The following is a 15,226-nucleotide window of genomic DNA, read 5'->3' as shown; positions in this document are numbered from 1 at the left end:
GCCACCAAGGCAAACCTTCACAAGGGTTCAGGGGAGGCTTACCTTGACAGCCAGTGTGGTGTAGTGGTTAGTGTTGGACTAGGACCAGGGGACCAGGATTCAAATCCCCATTCAGCCATGAAACTCACTGGATAACTCTGGGCCAATCACTTGTCTCTCAGCCTAACCTCCCTCACAGGGCTGTTGTGAGGATAAACATAATCACCCACACTACTCTGGGCTCCTTAGAGGAAGAGAGGAATATAAATGTAAAAAATAAATAAGGCTGTGTTTCCACAATCACAGTGATCCTGGTTAAAGAGTTAACCAGGCTCACCAAGCCACATGCACTCCTGTGAAGTGTGACGTGAGAACACAGGTTTCCTAGGCAATCCTGGTCAAACCACTGCAGTTCAACTACATTTAACCAGGACTGTCAACGAGATGCTCAAATATGGTGTAACCAGGATTGCCCAGGAAATATGTGTTCTCACATCACGCTTTGTGGGAGCACATGAGCCTTGGCGATCCTAGTTAACTCTGACTCTAGTTAACCAGGATCACTGTGATTCTGAGAACACAGCCTAAATGTGCAATAATAAACAAATTGCCTTGGAGGTGGTATGTGCAGTAGTGGCTTGGAGTGTTTCTTGGTAGATATCAACTTTTTCCACCAGGCCTTAGCAGTGGTTCTGGGCCCTTTGATGGTGCTGGTAGGGGATGAATTAGGGAAGCAATGTTGAAGGAGGGATACTTAACAAGATATTAAAGTTGTTCTCACAACCAGCTGTACCCAGATAAGGCAGCGCGGTTGTGAGAAGTGCCGGGATCACTCTCAATCCTGACCCTCAGCAACAGGGTAGTCTGGGTTTGTAACTTGAGCTAATAGTGGAGTAGAAGGGCACGCTCACATCCTTCTAGGCCATTACCCATCATGTGAATGCTCGGGATGCCTGCAGCTTGAGTGTTCACAAAGCCAGGAGGCAAGAGCCAAGCCAGGTGGCAATCACCCAATGCACCACACTCCTGACTTCCTTCTCTGGCTTCTGGCTCACTTATCTTCAGTGCTCGCTTGCTCGCCTACATACACCCCACACACACACACACAAAATATGCTCTAGTATAAAACCTTGCAAGAGTAAAAACATGGAGCAACACACATTTACAGAACTTCCTAAAAGTGACTAATGTGGATTTTTGTTTTTTGCTGATTTCTCATAAAGATGGGCGTGAAGAGCCGTTGCCAGTAGTTAATGGTGTGTCACAGATTATTATTATTTTGCCTCAAGGAGGAAATTTAAAGCCAGTAAAAACAGACAAATCAGCACATCAAAGAGTATTTTACATATATTTCAGACTGAAGGGGCCTGAATTTTTTTTTAAAGAAAGCTAAATTCCAAAAAGATTGTGGGAATTGAATGAGAAATGACAGCTGAAAAACAATGGCATTTCTTTAGAGTTTGTTTCCATTAACACCAATAAGGGAAAGCAGGGCTTGTGCCTGTCATGCTTTAAATTTGAGAGAAAGCATCTATTTAACTACTTAGTGCAAACCAAGAGTTACTTCACTAAAGTAAATGAGTAATAATGTTGGTGTCCTTGCAGTAGATGGAGAGAAAATACATCATCAGTGAGAAAGGATAAGAACAATGAAATATGAAAGTTATGTTTGGCTGTACAGTGGAATACACAGTCTTCACACTGGTTTATGTTTCCACTCCAGCTTTGTCACTTGAGGAAACAACTAACACCTGGCTCCATCCTATATCATAAAAGGCTAAAGTGTGCGGCCATGCTGCCTGTGTCTTTTTGGGCCATTCTGGGCATGCGCGGAGCGGATGCCCAGATCGGCCCCAAAAGATATGGCCACCCAGACACGGGCGGCCATGTTGTTGAAGATTAAGGGACAAATAGACCCATGTAATTGCCCCCACGGCTGCCGCCGCCGCCCGCCCGCCCGCCCACCCTCCCAGCTTCCCGAGTCCACCTTTCTTAAAAAACACCCCATGATTAAGGGCCAAAACGGCCCATGTAAATGCCCCCGCAGCTGTCGCCGCCAACCGCACGCCCGCCCTCCCAGGTGCCGAGACCTCCTTACCCTTAGAAGACCTCTACATCCCCAGGCCACGTCCTTCGCCCAAACACATTTGCTATTTAGAGAAGGAGAGAGGAGCTCTCATGCAGAGCTCCTATCTCTTTAAAGGCTCTTCTCGAACTGGCACTTTGGGCGCAAAGGACACAATAGGCGTCCTTTGCGCCCAAAGCGCAAGGTCGGGAAGAGGCTTTAAAGAGAGAGGAGCTCTGCATGCGAGCTCCTCTCTCCTTCTCTAAACAGGCTCCGGGACTGGGCGGGAGGAAAACCCGCCGCCGCCGCCTCCTCGCTGGACAACACAGGCAAAACCTGGAGCCTTTCTGGGGAAGCCGCCTTGAAAGGGTCGCGGCGGGGGGGCAGGGGTTGGGGGAAGGAGGAGGGGCAGCAGCACCGCCTCCTCCTCCTCACGCGGGCACTTCCTTGAGGGTGAAATGGGTTCTCTCGGGGGGGGGGGACTTGGCCGCTCGTGCCCCGCCAGCGCACAGTGTGGGAGGCAGCCAAGCTCGCCCCGCGGGGAGGCAGCCAGGCTGAGCCAGAGTTCTTAGCGCTCCTTGGGGTCGTCCGCATGGGGTCTGATGCCAGCCAGCCTCGCTGCTCCTCTGCTGCCCTGGTGGGCTTGCTCCACTTAGCTGCGGCTGCCTGATTTAAGAAGCCACGGGGGGGGGCGCAGTTCCCTATCCCGAGCCCTACTGAAGCGATAGCGAGAAGGAATAAAGGACAACACACACAAAAAAAAACCCCTAGCGCCCATTATTATAATGGGCTTAAAAATACTAGTCATTAAGTAATATTCTATGAGCAATTGTGCATGGACCACATAATATAAATGAGAAGTTTTAATAACAAATAATGAATAGCTCTGGACAGCTTTACCTCAAAGGATAAAAGGAATAGCAGACACTGCATTTATACCACAATGCAGGCAATCGCTTAGATGTATGTACACACACACACACACAGAGGAGACTCAACCGAGTCCATTTAAAAACGTGGTTGACTTCAAGACAAAAGTGCCACTCTCTACTGTAGTAAAATAATGAAGCTGTTTTTCTTTGAGAATAGTTATTATACAGACCCAAATATTGGTGGCTATCTTGGCTAGCCACTTGTTGAGAAACTGCTGAGAAGAGCTCCTGGAGGACTGGAAAGTGACTAATGTAACTCTGATTTTCAAAAAGGGATCCAGGCGGGGAGGGATCTGGGAAATTATAGGCCGGTTAGCTAAACTGCTGTGCTGGGTAAAATGATGGAAGGCATACTTAAGGACAAAATTTTAAAACATATAGAACAGGCCTTGCTGTAGGAAAACCAGCATGATGTCTGCAAGGGCAAGTCTTGCCTCACTAACCTTTTGGAGTTCTTTGAGAGTGTCAACAGGCATGTGGGCAAAGGTGATCCAACTGGCACTGTATACTTGGGACTTCCAAAAAGCTTTTGACAAAGTTCTCCACCAAAAGATCTTGAGTAAACTTATAAGGGATATAAGTTTACTTATAATGGGATAAGGGGACAGGTTCATGTGTGGATTGCTAACTGGTACAGAGTAGAAATAAATGGACAGTTTTCACAATGGAGGGAAGTAAGACGCGAGGTCCCCCAGGGACCAGTGCTCTTTAACTTGTTCATAAATGATCTAGATGTTGGGGTAAGCAGTGAAGTGGCAAACTTTCAGATGACACTAAACTATTTAGGGTAGTGAAATCCACAACAGATTGTGAGGAACTCCAAAAGGAATCTCTCCAAACTGAGTGAGTAGGCAACAGTGTGGCAAATGCGGTTCAATGTAAGCAAGTGTAAAGTGATGCATATTGGGGCAAAAACCCTCAAATTCACATATACACTGATGGGGTCTGAGCTGTCAGTGACTGCCCAGGAGAGAGATCTTGGCGTCATGGTGGACAGCTCGCTGAAAGTGTGAAAAAAGCCAATTCCCTGCTAGGGATCATTAGGAAGGGAATTGAAAATAAAAATGCTAATACTATAATGCTCTTATACAAATCTATGGTGTGGCCACATTTGGAGTACTGTGTAATGTTCTGGTCACCATATCTTAAGAAGGACATTGTAGAACTGGAGAAGGTGCAGAAGAGGACAACCAAGATGATCAGGGGCCTGGAACATCTTCCTTATGATGCAAGGCTACAGCATCTGGGGTTTTTTAGTTTGGAAAAGAAGCGACTATGGGGAGACATGTTAGAGGTCTATAAAATTATGCATGGAGTTGTGAGAGTGGACAGAGATAAATTTTTCTCCCTCGCTCACAACACTAGAACCAGGGGGTTCAAACTGAAAGCCAGGAAATGTAGGACCAACAAAAAGAAGAACTTTTTCACACAGCACATAATTAAACTATGGAATTCTCTGCCACAGGATGTGGTGATGCTCACTAGCTTGGATGGCTATAAAAGGGGCAATCAAATTCATGGAGAACAGCTCTATAAATTGCTACTAGTTTGGTGGCTATAGGCCACCTTCAGCCTTAGAGGCAAGATGCCTCTGAATACCAGTTGCAAGGGAAAAACATGCCCTTGCCTCTTGCCTGTGGGGTTCTCAGAGACATCTCGTGAGCCAGTGTGTGAAACAGGATGCTGGACTAGATAGGCTTGGGCCTGATCCAGCAGGGCTGCTCTTATACAAGTTTATCTCAAGGCCGCTCAGGGCATATCCATTAAAAACCATTAAATCCATAAAAATTAATACTCAACCACAGAACAAGCAGTATGAACAATAGAAAAGCACTGTTTGAAGTTCAAAGACAAGGGTGAACAGCCAAACCTTTACCTGCCTGTCAAAGGCAGTGAGGGAAGCAAAACAATGGATGTCTATCAGGAGAGCGTTCTAAAGACTGGAGCAATGACTAAGAAAGTGCTGTCCTACATGCATGATAACTGAGTCATACCTTGCCATCCACATCTTTCTCTTTTTTCCTTCCCGTATAATGAAGCATGGCTTTCTGTAGCTCGCTGTCTGTTATTTGGAAAGCATCTAACATAGTCATTTCCCTGCCTAAAACCACCATGTATTTGTTCTACACACAGAAATGGTTGTCATTCATGGGCTGAATGAAATGGATTTTGAAGGGCCTGCTACCATGAAATACAGTAAAAACAGAGCATGTTCAAAAAGTATCTAATGCTATTCTATCATGAGCACAATCTTTAAAGCTTTTTTTAAAAAGCTTTTTTTTAAAAGCCTTTTGAAAGCAGCTTTAGGGAGTGCCATTCCACCCGATGCAGAAAACCTTTTTGGTGGGACAGGGTTTGCGCCCAGCCTGCAGGGAAACAGGACAAATGTCTTCCCATCTGCCCCTTGCCTTGTGTAGCCTGGGGCCCGCTGGCCAATCAGGGAGGGGAGTGCTGCAACTTATTATTGCGGGTCATCTCCTCCCCCTCTCTCACAACTCTACCAGATCTCAGCTCCCCCGCCCACCCTCCCGTGTTTCAGTGAGAGATTAGCTGGTTGCTCTTGGGTCTAGTAATAATTTTTTTTTTTTTGCTTAATCTGGGGAAATTCTAGGGGTGGAAGTGCCCAGTTAGGTAGTCAGTCACACTGGCAGGCGAGTGCAGGCAGGGTGAGGTAAGGTATCTATCAGTGTTCAAGCAGAGACACCTTTGTTGGGTGAAGAGTGGTTCCATGGAACAGCCCCTCAGGATTTTGTGGCCTGGGCAGGCTGGGAATAGACTGCTTTAAGTCGTTGTTCAGCTCATCCACTCAGAGCTGAGAGGCTCAGGTGGGGTATGACCTGGGTGGCTACCTCCTCAGCACAGCAAACTGTGGCGTGGAGTAGACTAGGCAGCTGAAGTTGCTGGTCTCCTCCTGGCCTGGTTGCTTCACCCAACAGTGCATGAGGGCTGACAGGGCTAAATAGGAGGCTGAAGGCCCCCATTAGGGGTTGGAGTTGCCCACACTCTAGTTTATGTTTATCTCGCTGCATTTCTCCCAAAATTGTTCAGTTAATCAAGTGTGGCCCTAATTCAACCCATACATGTGTGTCCTGTCTTCTTTGGGGTCTGGTGGCAATTCAATGGAACTACAAAAGAACAGGTAACCTGTTATACTGCAAAATACTTCTGAAGTTTGATTTTACTATAACAAGTTTAACGTATTTGTTTAAAAATATTAATTTCCTCTACTTCCAGTAGCGTATTGGTCAAGGTGGCTCACAAGAGTAAAATAAATAAATAAAAGTAGTATTGGTTTCATTGTGTTAAATTTTATAACACACAATGTCCCATAAAAACAATTAAAACAGACCCAGTTAAAATTAAAAACCCACCAGGCTGTAGCAAAATACATTAAAAAGCCTTTCTGAACAAGTAATTTTAAAGATTTTTTTAAAAAGAAACTGCAAGGGAGGTAACATGGCAAAGTTCTTCTAGGAAGGAATTCCAAAGCAGAGGGGCCACAACCAAAACGGCCGTACCTCGTCCCTGCCAAACAAATCTCAATCAATGGCAGGGCCATGAGCAGCACTCAAGATGATGAGCAAAGGGCTGTGGAAGATTCATGTGTGTGAATGTGGTCCAACAGATATCCTGTTTCCATGCTGTGTAGTGCTTTAAAGGTCAAAACCAGCATTTTGAATAAGAAGCAAACTAGCAGCCAGAGAAGCTGCTGCAGGATGGGTGTAATACTCAAGAAGTGACTAGTGCCTATGAGCATCCAGCTGAGGCTTCCAAACCCTCTTCAAGGATAGCCCCATGTAAATCACATTACAGTAATCCAATCTGGATGTTACCAGTGCATGAGTCACATCTGATTTCTCCAAGTAGGGTTACAGCTGGTGTACCAGCCATAGTTAGTAAAAGGCACTCCTGCAGTACACACCGCCGCCGCCACGTGAAACTCCAAGAACAGTGTCAGGTCCAGAAGCACCCCCAAAGGGGGAGTGTGACCCCATCAAAGACCAGATTTTCCTCTCCATTTGGATAATCAGTTTTACCAACTCAAAGCAATGTAGTGAGTTACAATAATGAAAACTATAAACATTAAAATACTTTTAAAAGAACACAATAAAATGCTGCAGCATCTGAAGCATAAAATCAGTTCACACCTGCATTCAAAGCTTTCTGAAATGCTGTATCCCTCCAAAAAAAAAAAAAAAAAAAAGGAAGGAAGGAAGGAAGGAAGGAAGGAAGTGAGCCAGTCTGATCTCCCTGGAGGAGTTCCACAGTGGCAGTGTCATCTCTGAAAAGATCCTGTCTCTGGTACCCATGAACTAATCAAAATTATATTAATGGCTGGCCAAATAGCAGGGCCTCCAAGGCTGATCCCAGAGCCTAAGAAGTTGATATGGAAAAGGGTGGTCCTTAAGGCATGATATATGCCATTACTCTCCAAAAAGTAAATATTTATATGCTATTGAAATTATAATTTTTCCATGTTACATTCATTCGATTTCTATACCACCTTTCCAAAAATGGCTCAGGGCGGTTTACACAGAGAAATAATAAATAAATAAGATGGATCCCTGTCCCCAAAGGGCTCACAATCTAAAAAGAAACATAAGATAGACACCAGCAACAGTCACTAGAGGTACTGTGCTGGGGGTGGATAGGGCCAGTTACTATCCCCCTGCTAAATAAAGAGAATTAAAAGGTGCCTCTTTGCCATGTTAGAAGGGGTTAGCTAACTTTGCCAAGTTAGCAGGGTACATTGAATGAAACTTAAAGGAACACATAGTGGGGGAGATTTGTTGATGTATCATTTTGCCAATTTTGAAATTTATTGCAAGGTGTGACAATCTGTGCAATCCTAAAGCAGATGAGGTGTGAAAGTCTATAGACTCCTATTCAGCTTATTGACTGGGCCATCAATGAAGGTTGAAATGTGTATGGCAAATACATTATTACTGGCAAATAGTCTACTTGTAACTTTGATTGGAATTTATTACTCTCTAAGTTGATTGTCAATCTGCAGGTGTCATGTTCCCATTGCGTATTGGACACTGGGTACTATATGTTTAAAAAACCTGTTGCCAACTTGGGGAAATTCTATTTTAGTGCTTTTCAATGTTTTTAGATTAGTGTTTGAATAAATCATATTGTTCATCTATATGGGTACCATATTAGACCTCCCATCATCTAGGAATACCACCACACATATTCACAGTTGTGTTCATAGATGCTGGGAGGCCTAATATCATACCAGATGAGAGTCTTCCCCATAGTCTCAGTAAGTTTGGGGAAATGTAGATCTTGTATCAAGCCCTGCAGTAGGGCCTGGTCCACTCCAAAGTCCAGACCAAATTCATGTTCTGGATTATTCTGCCTGGAGAATTTTACACTGAAGGTTTGTCAATCATTAGCTTTATCAAAAGAGAATTTTTAATTTCATTTTAGACTGCAACATGGTAATATGGTTAATTAAAGCAATCTTAAATGGGTAATAATATTATTCAAACTCCTGTTTCTAAAACTGAGTAATTTAAATTAATAGACTTTTTGCTTTGAGCAAAACACTTAAAAAAATAATTTAATAGGCCCTTCTTTTTAAAAGAAAATTCTGCACACTTAGCAATTCTTCATCAAATGTTCTCCAGATAAGTACTATATTGTAGTGCTTTTTATAGCAAGGCATAAAATTACATGGGGGCACTATCTAGTCAAAGTTAAACATTTTAAAGTACCATTGTTAAGTACCACTGATGTCAGTGGGAGAGTCAAGTACATGTTTAAGTCTCTTCCACTGAAATCAATGGGACTTAGACATTCTTAACTTTGACTACCTTGTGGGCATCAAGTAAAGTAATATAAACCAAATATTTCATTTGCATTCAGTTGCTTTTCTTTCCAGACATACTATGTTTAATTCCCATAATAACTACATTTCACTGCGGTCTCAGAAGTCAAGCAGATGCTAATAGGTTATCCTGTTATATCTAAACATCAGATCCAAGTTATAAAAGTCCGCCCTGCAGAGCTTAATATTTCAGCACTCTGGACAGTTCCAAGGCAGTTTCAAGACAGGAAGAGTTGCTGTTCAACTATGCTTCCGTCTGCATAGTGAAATAGCTTTATCACCATGGTAACTGAAGCCATGACCACACATTATGGTCTCCTATTTCTCCAGAATGGATTAGAAGCATGGGATTTCCCTAGTCATTAGCTTCTCATCTTGCATTCCATTTATTACTTTCAAGGGAATCATAGAGTAAATTAAGCACACATTTCAACACAATGGATCCTGATGTCAGACATACAAAGTTTATTTTCACCTAGATAGATGGTGGAAAAATAACTTTTTCTGTACCATTAACTCAATATACATTATACCTATATTTACTGAGCCAACAGACTGATGTTAAAGACTTCTGACTAGGCAAATTATAGTATGTGAATATGACCAAGGACCATATTAGCCCAATTTATTCTTCCCTCAAGATGGTAATGATGACACTCTTAGCAGTTGTATTATAAATCTAAGGAGGCAACTTTTGCATTGTTTTTATTAGGAAAAAAGGAGTTCTAAAATCTAAATTTAAACAAGTTGGGCATTTTGAAACATGCTGGTAAACTTGCTTGAGGAAAAAGAATCATCTATCAACTTATGATGTGATTTGAATGGTGAGGAATTCCACATGTTCACTTCCAGTCTGTCTCCCTAATGTGCCCTAATGTTGCTGAGGTCTTCATCTCAAGCTCCTTATAGGATCTGTTATGGGCACCACAACATATTAGACTCAGAGGTACCAACCCAGAACTATATGGAATTCAGGCCTGTGTCCGATTTCATTTTATATTAGGAGTTCTATTAACGCCTGGGCTCGGGGTGAATTGACACCCCAGATCTCAAATGGTCTGTGAGGGAAGAGGCGATCCAGCATTGTATTGTGAAATGGGTACTCAAGGAAGCACAAAAGTCAGGCCGGAACAATCCAAATGCTAAAATGTGACTCACTATCAGATAATGTCTGTGGAAGAGGCCAGAGGCTGATCTCCCCTCTACTGTTGCAAGAAGTCCATGTTAATCCTTGTCAATGATTGACTCAATTGCTCTCTATAGAAATTCAACATAGGTAGATGCATACAAAGAAAACACCTATAGACTTTAATTCTTACTTTACTAACACCTTAACACCCTTTTGGGGTCAGGCTGGCAAATCTGGGAAGATGCCCCTTTGCAGCTCAGAGATGCAGATTTGCTTTAGGCATTGTTCCCCCCCCTTTCTAAGCTCACAGCTTACCGAAGATGGGATTCAGATTTCTCTGGACTGACCAATATCCGGAATAATTAAGAGACATTATCCAGAAGGTGACAGCATTGTCACCCCTTTTTGGGGACCCAGGAAAAGATGAGATTTGAATAGATTCTATGAGAGATCAAAGGAAAATATAGCTATAAAGAATGAGGCTACTGGACAGAGAGCTAGCAGTCTTTTGCCTACAGGCAGTCTTGTGCCTACACGCAATCTTCTGCCTACAAGACTTGCTCATCAGTCATCCAAGAGTTTGCTGCTAAGCCGCGGGGTAACAAGCAGGAACTCTGTCCATGGGAACTGTCTGTGACTTCCACTGCGCAGTGAGAAGTCAAGACTTCCCCAGCCATGGTGCTGTGACTCTCAGCCGAGCTCTGAGCAAACTGCATGCTTGATCCAAAAGCTCCTGTCTCCAGCCCAAAGCCTCGCTCCTTCAGCTGAAAAGATCCACTGCTCTCAAAGTCTCTGATCCTGGTAATATGCTGCCCCTACAAGCCTTGGATCCCTTCATCCTTTCTCCTTCTCCTCCCCCCCCTTTTCCTTTACTAATTCCTGATCTCCCCAAATCATGCCAGCCCTCAGCCTTCCTTACCCCCCCCCTTTTTCCATCTATATCTGAATTATACTAGGCTCTAGGAAGATTTAATACACACACATATGTTAGTTAGGAACACGGGTTGAACATTGGTGCTGGCTAGGATGTTCTGTTTAAATACTGTTAGTAATATTGTGTTCTGCTTTCTGCTCTGCTGGAGTGATGTTGTTATTCTTTTATACTCAATAAAGCCCATTGAATCCTTTTAGGATTGGTTTGATCTCCTTTCTTCCTTGCGCCCAGATCCTATATGGTCACTATATAAAAGAACTTGGTCACTTGGTGACACTATGAGACAGGCCTAATTTTGTATGCTAGCTAATAAGCATATTTAGTATATAAATCAGGCCTGCACTGTAACAGATCCTTATAACAACTCATTTTCTCTTCATGAAGTAAGTTATGGAAAACAGAGAATGGATCATTCCATAATTATCTATTGAAAGCATCGTCAAAAATATTGAGGACATCCTGTTAGATTTATAGGCCCACAATTATGAGCCTCATGTGAAGGTTATTTAGTGTAAGACAATGGAGAAATTCTTAACAGTTGAGTCTGAAAAGATGAAGGGATGACATAATTGTTTTCAACAACTGAGCTTGCTTACCCCAGCATTTTTAACCATCTGAACAGGCTACAACACTTGAGGCATGATCTATTAGTAGGTCTGCAGAGAATGACAACTCAGAATAGGGACATCTCCACAGAGAAGCAGAAATGAGCCATGGAAGTAGAGCAGGAACATTTCTCTCTCACATTGCAGGGATCTATATTTTTAAAATCCACAGCTTTATGGAACAAGGAGTTGAACAGCCAAACTGTACCCACCCTTCGCTTGGGTATGGCATTAATAATAAATTTTCACAAAGTTAAAATTCAAAATAAAATCCTCAGTACTACCTTCAGAGGCAGTGCTGTTTTCACCTTAGTCAAGGGAATATAAGTCAAGGGAATATAATAATATAAGAGCATGCAGATAGTGGATGACACTTTCTACGGTGAAAGATGGGCAATTCTGAACTGCCAACATCACTTTGCGCTCATAAACAAAATCTGGCACTCTTGCACAAATACTTACCCTGGCATCATCAGAGTTCTGTGATATGACTTGTATAAGGCAGGCATTGCTGAACTGCCCAGCCTGCATGTAGCACAACTGCATTTCTACAACACGGATTATGTTGGCTTATATGTCCTGCAGTGTAACATGGGTGTTGCTGAACTGTGCACATTGCTGCAGGGCTCTAACACATGCAGTGATGGTGCTACACAAGAGGGCAGAACTGAAACTACCTACCTCTGGTGCAACTTCATGTCACATACTACTTCCAATGGAAGTAACACACAACATGTGATCACACAAGAAATCAGTGGTTCAGGTACTGCCCTCTTGAACACCACCATAATTGCTTGTATTAGAACCCTGCAGCAATGCAGGTGGTTATGCAACACACAAGTTACACTGCGGGACAAGTAGGCCAATGCAATTAGCATCACAGAAGTGTGATTGTGCAAATTTAAGTATTTATGCAAGACCACCGGCTGCTTTTTAGGCAATCACAGTGGCATGCTTGGTTCAAAACTGTCTGCACTTCACTGAGCAACATGTCAGCCCTGTATATAACTAACACCTTATCAGAGTAAGTCTATGTAGCACAGTACGTCAAATGATTCAGAGGCAATCTAAAAAATTAACAGCATACACTCTTTTTTATATTGTCATATTACTCTATTTCCTGATTTTCCACTTCATCACTGAAGGTATAGCCAATATTCTGAGCCATGACACAGAATAATTGTCCATTGGGGAAATAATGAAGCATTTCCTAACAGTAGAGGCATAACATCCACAATTAGCAGCATCAACAAATTAACTCTTAGCATGACCTGTAAAGGGAAGTGTCTGTTTTTAAAACCTTCAAAAGCCAAAGTTGTCCTCAAAGCATCAGATTCCCAGCAAACAATCTACATGCACCCAATTTCTTTGTCCCACCAAACTGCCATAAGGAGAGAGAACCAAATGCATAAAATTTAATCCTAAAGGGCAGGCAGAATTTGAGGAACTGCCTTAGAGAGACAGCTCTTGGTCCCTTGGTCTTTAATTCAAAGAATATGTGACAAAAATGCAGCCGGAAGATGGAAAATCTCTTTTGATAGCTGTATCATAGAGTCATTGGGGGTTTTTATAGACATACTGTGTTTGAGAGCTCCTAAGCCTCTAGGTTAGCTGTCTGTGTGTGCACCCACCGCATGTCAATAGACTTTTTGTTTCTAGGAAAGAAATGAAACAGAGGCAGCAGTGCTCTTCCCCATGGCTAGTTTGTGCTAAATGACTGCTTTAAAAATAAATCAAAACATGTTGCACAACTAAGACTGAAAAGCACCTGCTTCAGTGATAAGGAAACTGGACAGAGCATTACATCCAGGACCATGTGATGCCAGAAGAAGAGAAAACAAAACCCTGTTTGGATTCAACAATATCATCAAAAAAAGAATCCAAATGTTATATACAGATATTTTAATATTTTAGTAATAAAACTGTATGTTTGAAGAACTGTCCAACTATGTAAGATATAATCAAACTGAATCAATAAAAATATATCTATATATCTTAATAAAACTAATACAAAATGATCATTGAGAAAATATGTGTCCAATAGTTCATTTCAAAATTGCTGATGAAACTGGAGAAGTATAGATGAATGTTCCCAGTATCATGTTTTAATTAGAAGATAAAGTATGATGTCATAATTTTGCAAGCATCTGATCAGTCTTGTGTTGTTGACAGATGTTTTTCGACTATACCAAGTCTTCTTCAGTGTCAATCTTTAAAATATATGTATCAAATTGTAATATGACTATAGATATATAAGTTAAACAAAATATCACCATACAATGAGACAAAATGCACAGGATGAAGTATCTTAATGAAGGCTAGTAACATAGATATAGTATTAATATAAATGTCCATATAAATACCCAAAGTAGACTGAATTGAAATAATTAGATTAATTATATATCCAAAACAAAACACACAAAATGATAAACCTTGATGCAGACTGATGTCTAGCAAAGTGCCAACAAAGTAATCTGCAACTTTCTCAAGATATAAATTCTCCTGGAGACCCTCTAGAGAAGAGTTTCTCAACCTGTGGGTCCCCAGATGTGATTGGACTTCAACTCCCATAATCCCCAGCCCCAGTGGCCTTTGGTTGGGAATTATGGGAGTTGAAGTCCAGTTACATCTGGGGACCCACACATTGAGAATCCCTGCTCTAGAGTACTTACTGCCTACAATTAGTCTCCACCCAACATAAGGATTGAACTGGCTTCTCCCTTCAGCTTTCTCTGCTAACTCTATTCTAATAGCTTAAATGGATTCTATCTGACCTTTTCCACAATTGAATTGGAAACATCTGATAGCACCACTGAACTGAGTATCCAGCCTTCTAATGCTGCTGCAACTTACTCTCTTAACATAAAGCAAAATATGTATATATTTAAGATGAAATAAAATGCATACTAGACTGCATGAATCTAACCATGTAAATCAGTACCAAGACGAATTTAACTATATTAATCAGTACAAAAATTAAAACATGTATAATTAAAACCATCAGTAAATATATCAAAATTTTGCATATATACAAAGAATATCCATGTACAAAATCTAAAACAATGGCCAACAATGCACTGTATTTCAACCTAAAACCAATTAACTTCCTCATTCAGACCAAATGGGGACCATGATCTTCAGTGTATGAATCCGGTATAATGCTCTTCGTGCCAACCAAGTGTGTGCATCTATCCTCCTCTTATGGGCCTGTTCTATGCACCAAAATTTCAGACACCGTACCAGTTGTTGAAATTCAATTAAATGTTTAACCAAGGGAAATGCATTTTCTTTTTTCTAATGGAGCCTTTGGGTTCTATTACTCTCACTTTTAACTGTCTTGTAGTCATACCCACATACAGTAGTACGCAAGGACATTGTGTGATGTAAATAACTCCCTTGCTATTGCAGTTTAAAAAGTCCCTGATGTGATATACACTCTGTTTCTGGGGATTTTGTACAGTTTTTTCACAGTTGCCACAAACTGAACAGTGGCCACATCTAAATTGTCCCTTGGGTATATTTCCATTTATGGATGTGGCTCCTCTGATAAAGCTGTCGAATAAATCACTATGTACTAGCATATCTTTCAAGCTTGCACTCCTTGTGGGCAAACATGGGTTGTTCTTCACATCATGGAATGTCTTGTAGTAGATGCCAGAGTCTTTTGATTATCAGCTGTATATCCCGAGAATGTGTATCATAGGTGATTGGAATAATCATCCTATTGTGCATCTCCTTTTTTAAAG

General features: G+C 41.8%; 1 protein-coding gene across 18 annotated transcripts in view; it reads right to left on the bottom strand.

Moving 5' to 3' along the window:
* Positions 1-15,226, bottom strand: part of PTPRT (protein tyrosine phosphatase receptor type T) — a 938,880-nt gene that overhangs the window by 774,824 nt on the left and 148,830 nt on the right. The gene's annotated exons all lie outside the window — the stretch shown is intronic.

The sequence above is a fragment of the Hemicordylus capensis genome, chromosome 4, assembly GCF_027244095.1.
Source record: "Hemicordylus capensis ecotype Gifberg chromosome 4, rHemCap1.1.pri, whole genome shotgun sequence".
Lineage (NCBI taxonomy): Eukaryota > Metazoa > Chordata > Lepidosauria > Squamata > Cordylidae > Hemicordylus > Hemicordylus capensis.
The sequence above is the reverse complement of the archived record's forward strand: the minus strand, read 5'-3'. Positions and strand labels throughout refer to the sequence as shown.